The sequence below is a fragment of the Photinus pyralis genome, unplaced genomic scaffold (genome assembly GCF_008802855.1).
Source record: "Photinus pyralis isolate 1611_PpyrPB1 unplaced genomic scaffold, Ppyr1.3 Ppyr1.4_LG5, whole genome shotgun sequence".
Lineage (NCBI taxonomy): Eukaryota > Metazoa > Arthropoda > Insecta > Coleoptera > Lampyridae > Photinus > Photinus pyralis.
The window spans coordinates 2,026,438-2,046,361 of NW_022170596.1; positions in this window are offsets into that span (position 1 = coordinate 2,026,438).

Here is a 19,924-nt window from a genome sequence, read left to right on the forward strand (position 1 = left end):
TAGGACAGACCCCTGGGGCATACCATTCTCCATGAAATAAAATAAAGTTCAGAATAGAATACCATATTGTTTCCGTGGAAGCGACGGGGTAACCTAAGATTGCTATTTTGGACGTATAAATTAAATACCTACAGAATTTTCAGAAAATGATTTCTATTACTTCTGCTATAACATAAAGTTTTGTATTATACACGACTATAAAGGAAAACTAACCATCTCGTGAGTTAATTCACTCGACGGTTAAAATATCACTTTATCGTCTTGTATATTAAATAACTATTACACGATCACCTTAAAGTGAGGAAAGTTTGTTGCCCTTGGGTTAGCCATAAGTTGACCGATCAGCAAAAAGAACAGCGCGCTGATTGGCACAAAAAACTAAACTACCGAAGTGCCAGATCAAAGTTCTCTGCGATATAATTACTGGTGACGAAATCTACATTTTGGCCTTTGCACCAGAATGACATTAGTCAGTAGGACCTTTTGTGATATCTGAGTGGTTTTTGTCATAGTTTGCAGAAATTTTCGGAGCGACCTACGTCTTCATTTGCTTTACTTTTAATGGTTCTTTAAAAGCGGTAATTCGTCACATTTACACTTTCACAGAAATTAGATAAGATGCTTAGCCAAAGAAGTAGTAGCGAATGAGGTGGGTCACGAGCGAAGAAATGAGGCGATAGGAAGTGCCTGAAGAAAGGTGTTAAATTACTAAAGGGGCTCCATCTAAAATGATAGAAAAAATAAACTTTATAAGAGAGGTAAAAACGAGGGTAAAAAAGTTCAAAAATACAAACAAGTATATATTATATTATAGACCAACAATTTCAAGAATATCTTAGGTGAAAGTATAAGTGAATTATATGAGCCAATATTTGCAGAATGACCAATAGATATCTTCAAAATAAATACTTTTGTTTTGATTTTAGTTAATTTTCGAAGGTTATTTTTGTTTTTTCTCCGATTATTAAATGTTTGTACCGATTTAGCGCATTTTTGTTTGCATCTTTTTATCTAGGGTATGGAAATTACATTGTTTTTTTAATACGTTGCAACTATGTTAATTAAATAGATTTTTGAATTTCATTTTAATTTATTTCAAAGGACGCAACGATGTATAGGGTGTTTCATTAAAAAATTCCATTTGTTGAATATTTTGATAATCCGATGGGTGATTGTTTGTCTAATTTGTCCATTGAAATCTTGAGAACAAATGCTAGATGTTTTAAACTAACTCCCTTGCACCAACAAAGTTAGAAGTTGTGCCGGATTCAGTTGCAATACCCTCTTCAATCTGAACAAAAATCGTGATAAGAACCTCTGCGACCAAACAGTAACATAATTATTATGCCGATGGCATTAGAGTAACCACAAAACAATGAAAAATAACAGAGAATATGCGGTTGCAGAGCTTCTCAATGGTGACAAACCATGATTTGAAAAGCACTTTCTGTTAAATTTTCGGAAAAATTCACCTGCAACTGTAAGAAAGTTGATTCTGTGCAAGTGTGCATACTTTAATTTCAATGGTGCATATATATTCATTTTTTGACAGTTTTAATTCGCTTTTGTAAGAAGCATATTCAGTTAAAATTTCAGGCAAAGTGGTCCAGAATATTTTTGCGCAACCGCAATCCATGAGTAATTTTTTTTGCGTCTAAAGTCTTTTGTTGCTATGCGTTTAAGTTTGTAAGTTTTAAGAAATACTTTCCTTAAAATTTCAGTCCAGATCAGTTACAATTCTAATAGCACGCCTTTGAATTGAAAAAATTCTTTTAACGCCCGAAGCATGTCCCCAGGTAATAATTGCATAACACATTATTGAGTGGAAGTATCCATAATATGCAGTGATAACAACATCCCTAGATACTACGGATTTTAAACATCGCAATAAGTAACATGCTTTCGATAGGTTGACAGCTACCTGACTACAATGAGCTAACCAGTTTAACTTCTGATCAAGTGTGACTCCTAAAAACTTAATTTGTGTTGAGTTTTCTACATTGTGACTGTGTCTCAACGTGAAAATACGTTTTTCTGTTTTTGTTTGATTAATTTTTAGTCTGTTATTTAGTAACCATTCTTCGATATTCTCAATAAATTGATTATAGTCCTTTAATTCGTGACATCTACTCAATAAAGTTGTGTCATCTGCATAAAGAATAACATTATCAGGTTGAGTTAAAAAAGGCATATCATTAATGTAAATTAGAAAAAGTATCGGACCGAGAACCGACCCTTGGGGTACACCGGTATTAATTTGTTGATAAACAGATTTTTTATTATTGAAATGAACATATTGAGTTCGGGTACTCAGATATGATTTTAATAACGCGATACTTTTTCCAGTAAATTTATATATAGCCAATTTATTTAGCAAAATCTCATGATTCACATAATCAAATGCCTTGGTAAGGTCCAAAAAATTTGCAACGCAAAAGTCATTTGCCTCGAAGCAAGTTATAATTGTGTTTGTTAATTGTAATATTGCAGTGGACGTTGATTTTTGATTGCGAAATCCATGTTGACTGATAGAAAATAACTTATTTGTTTCAAAATAATCTGCAATTTGGTTTTTTAATGCTTTTTCAAACATGTTTGAAAAAACTGGAGTTATCGAAAGTGGTCGATAATTAGAAAGAACATCCTGATCTCCACCTTTATGCAGAGAAACAACCCTAGACACCTTTAGTTGATTAGAGTATGTAGACTCACGTATACAAGCATTGATCACTTTTGTTAACGGAATCAGAATAACATTTATTAATCTCGAACATTATTGACTGATATTTCATTAAAATCAAAGGATATCGAAGTGATAGCATAGTTACTAAAGTATCTAACTGAGTCTTTATTTTGAGACGAAAGTGAAGCGCTTATTTCGTCAGCAATGTTCACAAAAAAGTCATTGAATTCATTAGAAGTTAGATTTGTGGTACCTCCGCAACTGTCATGGCTATTTTGTTTTATTACCTTCCACATAGCCTCGGGTTTAGAATTAGAATTTTTTATAAAATTATCATTGGCTCTAATTTTGGCTTTACCCCCTAAATGGGGTTGGATTTACCCCCTAAATGGGGTTGAACATGAAAATCACGAATTTGAAATTAGATTTCAAAAATTAAAAAAAAAATCCACTGCAACTCTTGGCCGGACAACGACAATGGAGAGAATTCAAAACAGTCGACCAGTTTTTTAAAATCACTTTTCAAATAAAAACAAAGTTTGAAGAATGATGAAATTAGATGGAAAGAGGAGGTAGACAACTACATGAGTAATCACCGTAACAGCCAGTTCACATCTAAACAAAAATGAATGCTTGAAATTAACTGCTCTAAGTACGGTAACGAAAATACAAAGCTTTTCCGTTAGCGGCACACATTATTGAAACTTTCGGAAATGAAAACTATTCCATCAATAATACGATGCAATAAAAACAGCCCAACATATAAATATACAACCGCGATGAGGTTTTTCTTATTATAATGAATTTCTGCACAATATTTTATAAGCTATACATATATGAAAATGAAACAACTTCCAAAACTTTCCGTATCAAATACAATTTTATGAGTTATGCGACCAGTGATTGGTTCTAAAGGGCGCGCTAGATATGTGCAAGGATGTTTACGAGTTTGCAATAAAACTCGGCGTCGTCTTGCCTCTTTGGTGTAACTGACCGTTAAAATCGGAGCCAATAAAAGCTGTCACCTTTAGATTCCCCGTTTTAAAACGTTTTTCCTCGTGAAATTCTTACGATTGCGAATATCATTGTTTACGGATATTCACACCAACCTCTATACTACTTCTTTAGACACAAATGATTTTACAGCCAATGGTAGTGTAGTAATTGACCCAGAAAATTCTGGGATATTAGCAGTCTACTTGTATTAAACGGCACGTAAAACCTTAAACTCTTAATACTGGAAACGTATTAACTACAAATAGCACTTGGCTTGACGCTTCAATCATTACCGGATTTATGGATTCATTGACCCTATATAATTATGTTAGGTTACAAATAGCACTTCAGTTACACGAAGCGTATGTCGGAGTGCATTTGAGTACAATGATCGGAAAAACAATATTTTTCAGATTAAATGAAAAATCATGAGAAATTCATTGCCGCTATCAAATAAATCAGCTCCTGTCGATATAAAGCTACCACGTTGAAAGAATGTAGCCAACGCTAATTCAATTTGGGAAATTAAACGTGATATCGATATAGGTTTTCCACACTGTGATTTGAGAATGCGAATGGAGAAAAACGTTTAAAGCTTTTAGGAAAAGGGAACAAGTCCTATTTTCATATAGTATTGGAGTGATGTTCTCTATTGTGATTAAACATTTCCTGCGTAGCCGGATAAGCTCTCACTGACAGATATATGGGTAGAACGCGAGCGAGTGGTCTCATATAAATGGAATCCTGCTAAAAATGCAATCATTTTCCGTCATATCGCGAATGTACGTACGCTCTACTAAATATGCCACCCGAATCAAGACGGGAAATTTGCATAAACATTTTCAGTTTTTTGATTGAGCAAACTGAATTCAGTCCGTGTTTAATTGCTGACTTTCATTTTGGTATTATTGCATGCATACAGTTTTCTAGTTTAAACCGAAAGAACGTTAATCTAAAATAAGATTTTGCACGCGTATCTACGAGTAATTCCAATTATAACAGTTTGGTTGACGTTGAATAGAAATTTTTGGTATATTATAAAAGGAAAGGTAAAACAGGCGCAGTTATCCAATTTGCACGCATTTGAATATACCGACGATTGGTATCATGGTATTACGTTTCCATGACAAAATAGAAATAATAAAATACATGCTTTTTGGAAGCATCGCGTCAGTCATCAAAAGATTATTCACAATGAAAGGCTAGGTTAACCCTTCTATTTGATAATTAAGCGGTCACATAGAGTGAAAATTCATGGCGCCAAGATAATCGAAAATATCAAAAGCCGAAATTTGCAGATTTTTTTTTCTGATTTTAGTTCAACAGATACAAAAATAACAGATTAACCCGCGCACAACGCCCTAATCGTGCTAGAATACCTATCAGACAGATTTTCCAGGAAATTTAGCATATGTGGATCCATTCTTATACAACTATTGAGATTTATTTTGTTATGGGGAGACGGGCCTTAAGCTTCTTTTTGGAGTAATTTTCTACACCATTTTCAAGTGCAATTCAGAAACCATCACATGTAATTCAGATTAGTCAAGTTAATTTCAGAAAACGTAAATTGTATGTAATTCAGATTAGTCAATTGGATTTCAGAAAGTGTTAAATGTGATTCAGATTAGTAAACTAAATTTCAGAAACTATCAAATGTAATTCAGATTAGTTAATTTAATTTCAAAAAGCGTAAATTGTAATTTAGATTAGTCAATTGGATGTCAAAAAATGTTAATTGTAATTCAGAAACCATCACATGTAATTCAGAACCGTAATTTCAATTTCGGAGGGTGTATAAAATGTAATTCAGAAACTATGGAGTGTAATTCAGATCAGTAACTTAAGGTAGTGTCACACTTGTACACTATTGTGGCGCAACTTTTCAATATTGGACAAAAAATGTCTTGACCATTCTGCAAGGGTTCAGCACATTTTGCATGTAACAGATGCCTGCATGGTTGCAATCGAATTACTGCATTTCTTGTCACATTTATCTTTTAAATTCATAATATTGTTGACTATTGCCCTCAGAAAATTTCAACCAATCATATTAATGCATATTACAGAAATCACCTAGCAACAGACAAATATCCTCGAGTATTCATGCACTTGTGCAATACCGGCGGGTATTTCTTATGTGTAAATACCTAAAATGAAACTTAAATAAATAATTCCAAATTTTATTAACGAAAATTACAATTTGTAAAATGGCAATTTGTAACTGAACCCATGCTTATTTTCGGTTTCATGATGCTTTTTGATAAACCATGCCTTTGAAAGGATCGAAACAAACATTATATTCTTCTTATCTTGCAAAATTTTTGTCGAGCAATAGTCATCCCGTATATCCCTCGTGCACGCCAAATACCAGATCTGAGTATTGCGAAATATTCAGGTATTTGGCGTGCACTTGGGATATAAGACTTGAATATTTACACTAACTCACATTTTTTTTATTTAATAATTAACGCTTGCAAACACACCTTGACTACAATAACAAAATCACATCCAGAGGTATTTTGATAATTTAATTTTTAAAGATAAATAACGAATTCTGAATTACATTGATACATTCTCAATTACAAATGACGGACTCTGAAAAACAATTTACACTATCTGAAATACAAGTTACTAATCTGAATTACAATTTACGCTTTCTGAAATCAAAATGACTATCCTGAATTACATGTGATGATTTCTCAAATTCAATTTACTATTCTGAATTACACTTATCACTTTCTGAAATTCAATTGACTAATCTGATTAATGTCTTCTGAAATATATCTTACGGTTTCTGAATTACACTTGAAAAAGGTGTAGTAATTACTGCTGAATAACGTGGATTATACGAAGAGAGTTTGGAAAATAAACATACTTGAAAAAAGCAACTTGAAAGAATACTTGCAGATGTGTGCTTCCATCTGCCAAAAACTTAAATTAGCAACACCTATTGGTGGAACAGACTTCGCCAGATACGAAGGGATTGTGTCTGTCTGTACATATTCCCTAAACGAACTGCGACAACATGTGTTAAAAAAGGAGAGCAGCGCACTAGTATGTAACTGTAGCTCTAAATTTGGATGTACTTTTAGTGAATTTTTTTCGAAATTTAAAGGCTAGAGCACGTTAGGCATTGCAGGGTGTCTAAATTTCTAGACTTTGGTGGAATTGAAGATTGTCCAAGCTGCGTCTTTTGATTTCTGTAGAGCATGGTTTTCATAATGGGTTCTAGATGACTGGAGACGAGATGTCGCAGTAACTAGAGCCAAAATGGGTGTCTTAGTTGACCTTATTTACTACAAACCATTGAATAAGCGCGAGGTTATCCGGTAGTGTGAGAAATGCGAAATCGTCATAATTGAGAGGTACGTGGAATGTAGTACCTGAGGTGTTATTTAATTGGTAATGCAAAATGAAGAAAACGAATCAGGAAGTAAAGAGAGCCGTGTTCATCGATGTGAAGCGATTTTGTGCGTGGTGGTTAATGAGAAAGGAATGGATCCTTACGGGGAGATTTTTGGGATTCGTTCGGTCTAGGGCAACAAGATAGTTAGTACGTGGTCCAAGATATTATCTACGCCAGAATGCACCGTTAAAAAACTACGTCCAGACAAATATTTGAAAATTCGTGATTTAGAAGGCAAATTTCCCAGTTGCAGCTTTGTTGTCTATTTTTTTCCGAGTCACATTTATGTAAAATTAGAGATCTGAATCATTAAGAAATCGTAAAATATATATATTTGATTGAAGTAAAAAAAGCTTAGTAAGGAAAATCTTGATTTGTACTTTTTAAGGAGATTATCCCGTGGGCATTTGAAACCGTTTTGGTATTGCATGTACTTTAACATTTAAAAACTCACTAACATTAGATTTTTTAGATAATAAAAAAAATCAGTTTTTTATATATTTTGGGCGAAGTGTGTGTTAGAGATTTGTTATATTATTTGTGTTGTGTTGTGTTTGTTTATATTGTGCGCATGCATGGACTTATCAATTTATAGACATTTATCAAGGAAGAAGAATTCATTGAGTTTTGGAAAACAGCCGTAAAAGGTTAGTCGCTTTGTTTAATAAATTGCCCTCGCCAATACTCGCTTTGAAAATTATACATACATTTGGATTGTCGCTATTGATTCTAAAACACTGTATGTAAAAAATTGTACCGTATATTTGATATTAAGTTCAAGTTAGTTAAAAAAACCGTGACCACAATAGTAATCAAGTTGTGGTGGTACATATGGTAGCGGATACGCATTACACAACAATTGGCAGTAGAATCAACACGGTGGAGTGGCAATTAAATGAACACTGCGTTTTCCTCACCGCTGTGCGAAAAATCATCCCCACGAACAGGGCTTTATCGATTATGGCTAAAATTCATTTCACTGCAAGCTGTCCTATAGTAAGATGTAGGATCAAGCCCAGGTGTCCTATAGTGAGGCATCAAATACGACTACGCAAGCTCCCCGTAGCAGAGTTGGACTGGGTCAAGCATAGAGTGACCCAGTGACCCGGTGACCCAGTTAGTTTACTGACCCAGTGACCCGGTGACCCAGTTGACCCGGTGACCCAGCTTGACCCGGTGACCCAGCTTGACCCACTGACCCTGTTTGACCCAGTGACCCAGTTTGACCCGGTGACCCAGCTTGACCCGGTGACCCAGTTTGACCGGGTGACCCTGTTTGACCCAGTGACCCAGCTTGACCCGGTGACCCAGTTTGACCGGGTGACCCAGCTTGACCCAGTGACCCATCTTGACCCAGCTTTACTCAGTGACCCGTCTAGACCCGGTGGCCCAGTAATTAAATTATTGTTAGGTATCATCCAAAACAATTTCAAGTAACTTTTAATTTAAAAAAAAAACTTCCTCAATAATATTCGGCAACAAGCACGTAGCCCAATTTTATTCAAGAGAACTAATACCTAAAAAAATCAAATGCATTTGTTGATAGTTTGTAGTCAAGTAGTCAATGAAAGTATTTAGAGAAAAGATTTATTTGGATTAAGCTAACTAGTAGAAAAAAATTAAAAGTGAATGAACACCTGTAAGCAAACTGGTAAGCCCTGAAGCAAAGAAATAACATTATTCTAATACAATTCGGGACATGGAAAGTTTTTTACGGCAGTATTAAAGCAAACATCACAGAAATGGCAGTTGTCAAGCAATCGAGTATTATTTTCAACAAACCAGCATTTCATTTATTTCATAATCTGTACACTTGAACCGAGGGCACTGACTTAACTGCGTTATTCGATCAAACTAGGCGACTGGGTCGAATTGGGTCCCCGGGTGAAATTGGGTCGCTGGGTCAAACTGGGTCACTGGGTCAAACTGGGTCACACTGGGTCAAACTGGGTCACTGGGTCAAACTGGGTCACTGGGTCTAACTGAAAAGAGTATGACGTGACCCAGTGACCCAGTTTAATTTAGTGACCCAGGTGACCCAGTTGACCCAGTGACCCAGTGACCTAGTCCAACTCTGCCCCGTAGCGCCGCAATACACCTCGGCAGAACCTGGTGTTACGCGAATCATGTAGGTATTCGCCTGTACGAAGCATGCAGCCCGCTTTCATCAGCCACAGAGTGAGCATCAAGAACAATCGAGGTACTTAATTATGCAGGTATCAACAGCGTATGCCAACATGTCTCTTGTCTAATTCAATTAAACGATCCTCGGCGATTCCCTGCCAGGAGAACTAAACGCCTGGAAACGAACACAGTGCAGTGCGTTAAACTAAGAATTTTTCTATATAAACATTTAATAACTTAGAGAAAATTATAAATAGTAAAATCTGTAAAAGGAATTGTAACTTGGAATTCCTTCACAATTTGATTTATTCGTCAGACTTTCTGGTCATCTTGTGTTTGATTTTATGAGCAAGCAAATCATAAAATCAAAGTTTTAGGAAAATTGTCATGACATTAGAAACAGAGCAATCGGTACTACGAAAGATTCAAAACTATTCCCAGGACTAATATGTACGTCGTTATTAGTAGGGAACTTTATTTACCAATGCGGTTTTCCACATTTTAAAGTTCAGTTCAATATACGACAAAAAAGCAAATCGTTAATTAAAGAGTGCTTTATAATTGCAGCTAAAGGACCTTGTCCTGAGAAAAACCCTTTTAGATTTCCCATAAAACTTTGAATATAAGAATCCTAAATCTGTTCTTATTCAATTTACAACTATTCTGCTTTTCGTTAATGAATTGAGTGCAGCGATTCATATTTTAGCTGAAGTACGTAATAATTGGATACTAAAGTAGCAGTTAGGTTGAAAGCTGCAGCGAGCTTAATGACAAAATTAAGTACTGATATTTCTAAAGACACGGCAATTATTCTGTCAAATATATTCTACATAATTACATTTTACATTATAAATGACCCAAATGCTTATCCGCCCGTAGTAAAGCTTTATGGTCTGATGGCCGTTCAACATGTGAATATTCCCTAAGGAATCAACACATATTAACTCACCCTCCTCAGTTATTCGACCTAACAGTCTTTAATATTATCATTTAACCTTCAGTTATTAAAGTTCCTCACGGTAAATGCCATGTATTTAAAGGTCTTTAAATAGAACGAGTGTGGAAAAACGGTTTTATTTTTTTCAGAAATGCGTTGTATCAATATTCTCATGAATAATGCAGTAACTATGGGCCGTCCCGTCGTTAAGATAATGTTATAAAATGATCGTAGTCAAAATTCTTAAATTGTGTTTGGAAAAGGGTCAGTTGTCGTATGTGACTCGGAAAGAAAGCGGATACATTATCCGATATTGACGCAAACAAATTTATATGAACTTTTATCAACCAGTAAGCGCTGCTGCAATTGATTAAAGAAGAGAGCTTTCGGAAGCGCGTTGGATAAAAGATGTGATTAACTTGAAAGTTGTAGCTGGTGAGTATTATTATCCGCTTTCTTAGCATTATATCGATAAAAAACGTTCAAAGAGAAGAATTTACAAAAAGTGCGGTTTTTGTCCTACAGAAAACTTTTAATCGAAGATCCCCTTTTAGTTGGTTACGATGTATTTCGTTTTCTGACCGTTATCCTAGTCCCGTGGGAGATAGAGTTTCCAGTTCACAGAAACAGTTCCATAAATTACTTTCAGCGTTATGATGCTTACTTTGTGTGGGTGAATGCAGACGTCTACAGTCTCTTAATTCTAAAAGTTGGTAAGTAAATTAACTAATTCCTCATACTTTTACGTTTAATTAAAAAGCTTAACTTTTGGTAACAGTTTGTATTTAGACCCCGCTATAACTTAATTCCGCCGGCATTTACAAAACTTTCCATGATGTCTCATCTCATTCATGATATAAGTTAAAACACATGTCTAAAACAGTTTATTGTTCCCGCGGTAATATTTTCCTGATTTTTTTAAATGAAACAAGTTTGAAAACCATATTTAATTTGCACAGTTCAGAATAATTCCTAGCCCACCTTCTAAGACAGGACGGTGAACTTTTAACTTTATAAAGTTGAACTTTCATTTGAACATTCAAACGGAAATGTCCTCGACGTCCGCAGTTTATGAGGACGAAGTAGTTACCTGTGACTATCTACCGCGGTGTTGCATGCTGCAAATACACTAACATAGAGTTAATGTCCACTTAGGAGGAATAAACGTTGCCTTATAATGGAAAAAAAGCGAATTCATTTAGAGAAGAGCTCTTGCGCTACGAACAATATCACGATCATAGCCACCGTATCATTTTCTGCATTACCAGTTTCCTCCTCTTTATAAAATAACAATTAAAATGAAGTCTTTGGTCACAAAAAAACAAAAACGGTCGAGGATTTTTTGTTAACTGGTTTTTAAAGCTGGAAAACAGCTCGTGCGTTCAAGCCGTATCCGGACGCAGTACTCAAAGATGACAAGTTTTTAGTCACTAAATTTTTATGGAAAAGGTATAGCAAACTGTCGAGCTTCCAATTCATCAGTTGGAAATAAATGGACATGTTTGTCGATGTTGAGATTTCGTAAGCGTATGGCTAACGTTCATTGGTTCTAAATCAGTTACGTTTCCATTCTAATTCCCTTGGTGAATTTTGACGGTATCGGAAAATTACGGTCGTACATCGTTGTGAAATAATGCTCAGTAAAGAGAGGCGCGTATCGTGGAAATCGTTTATTTAAATATTTCGCCTTAATTGCGTAAAACAGTGAATTTTACGGAATTAAGCAATTAGAAGAGAAAAACGTAGCAATAAAATGAAAACTAAACGAAATAAACTTCTATTTAAGCGAGCCAACTTATAAATTTATGTAAATACAATGCCTTTACAATTCGTTTCATAAAAAGCTCTTTTCCGCTGTGTGTTTTAGATTTGTTGGTAGTTTCACGATATACATTATGCATGCAAAGTGATGTTATTTTCTTCAAATAACGGTGTGTTCTCTAAGAAAAATTGAATTCTTGTCAACAAAATCCGTACCCAAAGGAAAATTGCCGATGTAGGTAGCTACCATTTATACCATCGTTAATCTTTATTACATCCATATACTTATTTTTCAACTTGAGGCGTGACAACTTAATGAAATATGGGTAGCCCATTACTGATACGACCAAAAATTTGTGCCACCGATTCTAAACACTTAAGTACATTCATAAAGGAAATTGACTGATTAATTAGTTTAGGCCGTGTATACACAAAGTAACTATTTTACTGTCAGCAATATAAATTATAGCCTTCGTATTTTAATAACATCGACACTCCCTTAAAGCACATTTTGTATGCGCTAAGAACTAAAAAATACATTTATTACGTAGTTGTGTGTTTGTGATGTGTACATATAAGAAATAAATTTATGATTTTACTTAAGAAAGTGGGTTATCGGCATTTTCCAGCACACTTCGCACTTACCTACTTTATATATGAAGGGTGTGAACATTGTAAATATTGGTTAACAAAGCGTGCTTGGTGCTCCTTAAATTTTTATAACATGCAATATACCGTTGGGATAAGAATCCTCGTAAATTTTCATTTACCGAATATATGCAGTCTAAGATGGATGAATTATGCTTGGATTATGTAGTATTTGGTTAATACACGTTAGCTCAGAATGATATGTACTTGCATGACATATTGTATGTAATTATGTATTCTCCACTTGAATTGAAAAAGGCGAACCGAACTTTTCATCTATTGTGTACCTATCACTTCCCCAAAGAATTGGTTCTCTACGTAATTTTAGTAAAAGTAACGCAGCGTCCAATGCAGTAGCGGTGATTTCTAGTTTGTCATATTCCAACCATGACAAAGCTCCGCCGATCTGTTGACCGCTACTGTGAATAAAATAATTTATTAACATTGGAAATGTTTATGCTTTCACGAGTGTTTGCGTATATGGGTACAAAGTCATGCGTTTCGTTCAAGCTGCTAAAAGACAACGGTGTCGCACCGTACTTGACCGTGATCGGTAGGTGAAGGAAAATTCGCAGATACTGTCGATTCCATACTTACTATAGTGCACAATCGTTTGGTTAATTCCAATCTACAATTCTCGCACATCTCCTTTGATAGTATTACGAGCATATTACGACGCTTATAGTATATAGTTTTCACAGACGCGAATTTCGCATGTTTGGTACGAAGTGCGAATATTCGCAAAAAGTTGACATATTTTCAACTACAAAACGAACGTTCGCCGAAATAAACGATGATAGAAATTGTAACAATCGCGTCTATAAAAACTAGGCTAATTATACAGAAGAGTGATTTGATTGACTACGTGTTATTTGTGTGTACATATGAATTTCCAATGTCTCCCATGGTTGCATGGATTGCGAAATTGTGAACTTTGTTTATTGATAAATGATAATTTCCTATTATTGTCCATCAATATTTAGCAGATAGAGCTTATATTATTTTCAATGTTTTCCGTTTAAACAATTTATCACGTACTATTTAATATAATCTATAAATGCTTATAACTTTCTATTCTTATTACTTTGTTAATAAAAAACTCTGATTAGCGTATTTTCCATTAGGTTCTTACAAAGGCAAAATGTCTATGAGACGTATCCGGTCGACTTATTTTTATGGTGTTTAGGCCTGGTGTGGCGGATTTTTGTTTACGGCGCATTTTAGCGCATGATGAAAGGTACGATGTAGTAGAAATAACATGTTAAAAAACGTAACTTTTGAAAACGTTAAGATAGCCCCCCCCCCCAATTTTTAAAAAATTTTTATGGCTTACCGTAATGGCACTAGCTTTAATTCAAGTGGCGCAATTGAGCGCATAACCAGATGTATCCAGTGGCACAAATACCGGTAGCAAAATGCGTTATGGGGGGTTCCGTTCACTTGGCCCCTCCCAAGTATATTTAAGGATAACCAAAAAACAAGAATGGCGCAAAGATATCTTTTTACGGCGCATTTCAGCGCATACCTGAGAATACAATTTGGTATGAAAAGATGTTAAAAAAAGTAACTTTTAAAAACGTTAAGTTGGCCCCCCCGCATTTTGAAAATTTGTCACGGCTTAACCGTAATGGCGCTAGCTTTAATTCAAGTGGTGCAATTGAGCGCATAACAAAATGTATCAGGTGACCTAGTTACAAGGGACAAAATACGTACGGGGGGGGGGGCTACGTTCACTTGGCCCCCCCCCCCATGTTTTTTCGGATTTCTAAAAAACGATAATGGCGCAAGAGTTATTATCGGTGGCGCATATGAGCGCATAACGAGCGCATTCATTTCAAAATAATACGACTATGAAATCTCTCAGTGGGGGGGGGGGGCCAAGTTAACGGACCCCAAATATATCTAAAAATGTACCTAGTTACAGTTTTTGTAATGTATCTGTATCTATATCTAAATATACTTCAATAAAAGTATCTGTCACAACACTGAGTATTCACGCCTAAAATCTGCAAGGAACAAATTTGAGTCTCTATACAAGCTAGCGATCTCGTTTTTTGAATGGGTACTACCGACATTACACAAAATTAGTTTCAACAACTCTCTAACTTAAAACTGTATGATGAGTAAATCGTCTCTGCCGAACCGCGTTTTCAGAATAATTTTCTGCAGTTGGAAGAAAGCTTTCGCTGACGTCACCAGCTTTGGCATTAGGTACTGAAACTTATTCAAAATTGAATTCTGTCAGTTTTGTACTAAACCACCCCTTTTTTTCACCCACTACAAGTGAAGACGGTTCAATAGGTATGTATTTGTAACAAATGCAATAAATGGTAGATACCTATGTTCTATTTTCTTAAAGCGTTTTATTGGAAATGATCTTTGATTATAGTTGAAGGATATAGTGTACTGGGCAGTGGCCCTGTACATATTGCGCGCATAAAGCCAGAGCCAGCATCGGATGGACGCTGGTAATGTGCTGGTAAAATGCAGAGAGCAGGGTGACATAAATGCAAGGGGCCATCAACCAACAATGGACAATATGACATTACCTGACTCGGGAATTAAACTCCTCGGCCCCTAAGGAACCTCGTTCCTCAGTATTGTCATTTTCCTGACTTTGTAAATAACTATTATTGACACCAAGTTTTTATTACTACTTGTAGCCTGGCCAAATCTTTGCACGTAATTTCGGTGAAGCATAAAGTCATAAAGGCAAAATGAATCGTCTGGACGAGATACATCTACTGATGATCGATGTCAAAACTTTCAGTGCAAATATTTGAAGAAAGGTGTCGGAAGAGGGTAGGTACCCTCAAAAAGCGAAAAGATAGTCTAAACGAGATATATCTCATATCTTAATGACTTCTTCTAGTGTTATATAGCGGCGTAGATTTTGAATGTAAGCCAAGCGGCCTTTTTTAGATTTTTATGACGTGTAAAGAGCTCCCTCCCCATTGCTATACTACCTAAATTGTGCACAATTTATACTTGTTTTTTATTTTTCCTGAACATTTCGTTACTTTTCGTGTTCCTCGGAATTCTTCTTTACGCGTCCGTCGGTCCCTCCAAGAGACCAAATAAAATTATGATTTTAAATATTTGTTTAAATATAAATTGTCCACCTAAATTAAAACCACTAAATCTTTCAACTAATCTGTTCTACTGTATCTAAAATATTCATATTTTCGTTGGTCCACATGTATGATAGGTGACAATTAATTAAATATAGCGTAGCGTCTTTTCGCCTTTAGTGCAATTTCCTGGTTTGTAATCACGTGCAAATTTTCATATAAGCACATTATGTATTTAAGAGTTCAATTACTCTCAAATGTTATTTAATGTTCGTTTAATGGTTAACTTTATTTTTAAATGAAAAGTAGCCCAAAGTAGCTTAACTTGACTTTTAACCATTCTTATTTGGTTCAAGAATAACTATAGCTTAATGTACCAATTTACAGTCTGGGCTAAAGCTTCCCTATTTCAAGGTAACTTTTGGTTCAAAAAACCTGATAAATATCAATCATCAAAAAGTCGCAGGCAAAGTGATACAAAATACCATTTTTCAGCATTCAGTCAAAGATATGCAAAACCGAGCAGCACGGTGGTTCAAATTCGTGACTCACCTGCATTTGGATCTCCGTAACGGTGGGAAATACAGTGTACCTAGGTTAAATTGAGGCAATGTTGAAAAAAAGAATTCATTTGAATGCATCGCGTCATTATAGCCCTGTTGATTCAGTAAGATCTAGTTACCCGTGAATGTTTTGTTGAGAAATGAATGTCAAACTTTTGATTTTGAAGTTTTTCTTAGAAATTTATGTTACTTTTTTGTTCTCCTATCTCATTCCGTAAAATTCCAATATATAGCACCCATACGAAATAAGAAAGTAGTAGATAGCATGTCGCTCCTACATCTAGCGTGCTATGGAAATGGTAATAACAGATTCAGATTTTCGGTCACGAATTTGAACCACACTGGTTCAATTTAAAAAAATATTGCCAAGCATCTTAATTCACTTGCACTACAAGCAGCATTGAATCAAAGCCATTTGGTAAGACCTTAGTGTAAAAAATAAGTAGATACACTATGGTAAGACTAATGCCCGCAAAAGTGTTAGCAGTTTTGGAGCACAGCAAATCTGCCATCTTCAGCGAACAACGCGCATTCTTCAGCCACAAGAGTTCCAGTGGCTTCTCTCTTGCTAATTCGGGAACGTAACTCTATAAACGGAAAAATCATTAAGTATAACACAAAATTAGTGTCATATACTTGATGCGCCTTCAGATTAGTCTGAGGGTTTGAGATCGGCCTTTAGACATCGTATAAAGTTTCGTTTTTATTTAATGTGTTTTCTAAAGGAGGAATATAAAAGAATCATTTACTTCGAAAACACCTCTTCTCCTGGAAGTGGATTTTGAAATGGGCACATCAACTTAAATGTACCGCTCTTGTTAATTTTTTGCACTGATCCTGCAATAGTCTACGCAGTAAAGCACTATATCCGGACTGAACGGACTGAAAAGGTATACGGACGTTCTTCTAACTTTTCCAAAGTGGCTACTATAGGTAACCAATTTCCTATAAATCAAGAATATCCTTCAAATAATATACTTACCTAATTTTAGTAGGTAAAATTTGCATTTTTTTTATGTTTCAATACATAGAAATAGTTTTTTGGTATGCCTTTTCTGATTTTGTAACATATTAATATTAAATCTCAAAACGGCGTAAGTACCAGGAAACGGCGGGGCGGCGGTGCAAAAAGGTTTTAATTTCAACAAGATTTCAAATTCGGACGTGCACAGGAGACTTATATAATAAGAAAATTATTACTCCACTCTCCTATTCGATAAGGTCCTAAAGACACGTAATTTTCAGGAAATCATGGAGTACTTAATGTTATTAAAAGCGAGTAAAAGAAACGTAGGTACTTACATCAATACTAATTTTTGAATAAGGGCCGTGCGTAGGTACTTAATTTTCTAGACGGCAGTAGGTAAAACAATTGATTAGCAAACTTAGCCTGCGCTTTCTGTATAGGTACAATGCGCGTATTTAATTGTTCACACAAGAACTGGGTGTCATTAGAAGTAAAATATTTGTAGATAATATTATAGTCGTATGTTGAGCTCCATTTGGCCCAGGAGCATCAGGGAATCGATTTTTTATTTAGCTACCAAATGCCAAAATATGTCATGCATGTTTAGATACAGCTTATACTGTCTGTCCTGTCCATCTGAGGATTTGAGATCTCAGCACTCAGACCACATTTATTTAATTGGTGTAAGTATGTAGGCCGGACGAAATGAAAGAATTGTGTTCAAATATCATAGGGGCATTTTGTTTTTAATTTACATTTCTTTTTTAACTACCTTAAGTGTTATATATATTTTTATCGGTTTAGACGAGGCCCACATGATAATTTACGCAAATTTTGTATAGTTCAGACCCCCATTCGGTTATCCCCAAATTTACAACTATAGGTAGTTGCTGGCGACGCGTTTCTCCCAAAAACATACAATTTTGGGACTGTTTTTGGTTTTTGTCTTACATCTTAAATTATGAAAGTTGCAATAATCGATTCGAAAAGCTTTATTAGGTAAATATTATTCAATTATTAAAGGACAATCTGATTTGTAATAGTTTCAGCCCATCCCCCGTGGGCACAGCACTTTATTAAAACTTGGATGTTTTGGAAAATGTGTAATTGAACCGTGCTCAGAAAACTTTATCAATAAAATACATGACTCATCTGAAGAATGTACCTACTTTGCTGATTTGACTATCATAGGTGCAGAATTCAGGGAGATCTTGGTCGTACCAGCAATTTTAAAAATTCCTATACCGCCTATGCATTTAAAATTATTTAAAAATAGGTTTTTCAAAAGCAAAATGTTTGATATATTGCATGATGGGTTGCGCCTAAGTACACTAATCAATTAAACAACTAGCAAGCTAAATTGTGATTCTTTTGGTATATAATTACCCAATTATCTATACCTCTCTCTCAACGTTCTTGGTAATTATACAGAGTAGTGAAAAAAATTTAAACGTTCAAAGCAACTATCCAAATACTTCGAATAGGGAATACATTTTTCGCGCATCTACACGTAGTGGCTTTAGGGTAGCGAACGAAAACTTTTTCAAACCCAATTAACGACCAGAATAAAGTACTGCATGACAAAATAATAAGTATAATTTCTATTGTAGTTGCGATGCGAACTTATATCGGGCGATCAAAAATGAGTTGCTGTCGAGTCGCCTTTGGAAGTTCAAGTTAAGTACGATTTCCCATGTAAACAAAAATTCCAAAGGTGACTCGACAGCAACTCATTTTTGATCGCATAGTATCTCATCGCGCGGGAAGGCATTTAGCCTGTCTCGAGAAGTTTTCTTTGATGAACCAAAAAATTCTAGAAAAAATCTTCCGCGGTCGACTATTGTATCACCTAATCGCGCCATACAAAATCTAAAGTTTTCGTGACATTAAGACTTACAACGGTCCTAATTATTTTTCTTGCGCTACGCCCATATTTTTACGTTATTTTTAATCCGATAAAAGTGTTTGCGAGCCAACTTTCAAAGAGGTGGAAAAGTTTGAGAACGGCACACGTTTGCGAGACGTCCGCGGAAACGGTACCGACGCGACGCGTGCTTACGTTGTATTGCGACGACGTCACCTCCAGAACTAATAGGTAGCCTGGGAAGACGTCGGCGCCTCGATAGACGCCTGGACCGGGAGCATCGATCGCGTTTATACCCTCTATAATATTCTATAAGTGAATGTTTTCACTTAAGTGATACGAGAGGTTTAAAGCTTGCCAGCGTCCTTAAAATTAGATTAATTGCCATAATTCATTTGAAATTATTTTTTTTAAATTGGTGTTGGTGTTTTTCGTGTCATGGGGTTGTCAGCTTACAGTTAGTGAGTTCGCCACTAGATGGACTTGTCTCAGTTTTTTATTATTGTACTAGATGTGCAATTACACAGCAAAATTGCTTTTGTATTGTTTTTCGTTTAACAGTTTTGTGTTGGTTTTTTTCCTTGCATTATTATTCAACTGTAAGTATACCATAATGATTGCGTCACGATGTAGGAATGTTGTAATACTTGTACGTGGGAGCTTGTTGTTTCGTAAGTGTTAAAGCAGGATAGTTTGTTGGGTGTAAACGGGAGTTTGTAGTTATACAAAACATCCGCGATTCCCATCTAAAACTAAACGGGACTCCCATTAGAAGCGCATGCGTTGCTTGTTACGATTTCAAAAACCACGTTTGTAATATTATTCTTTTATAAATAACCAAATATATAGGGTCTAAGGACTCTTTATCACAGACGTTTTGGAATTAAACGATACTTTCATT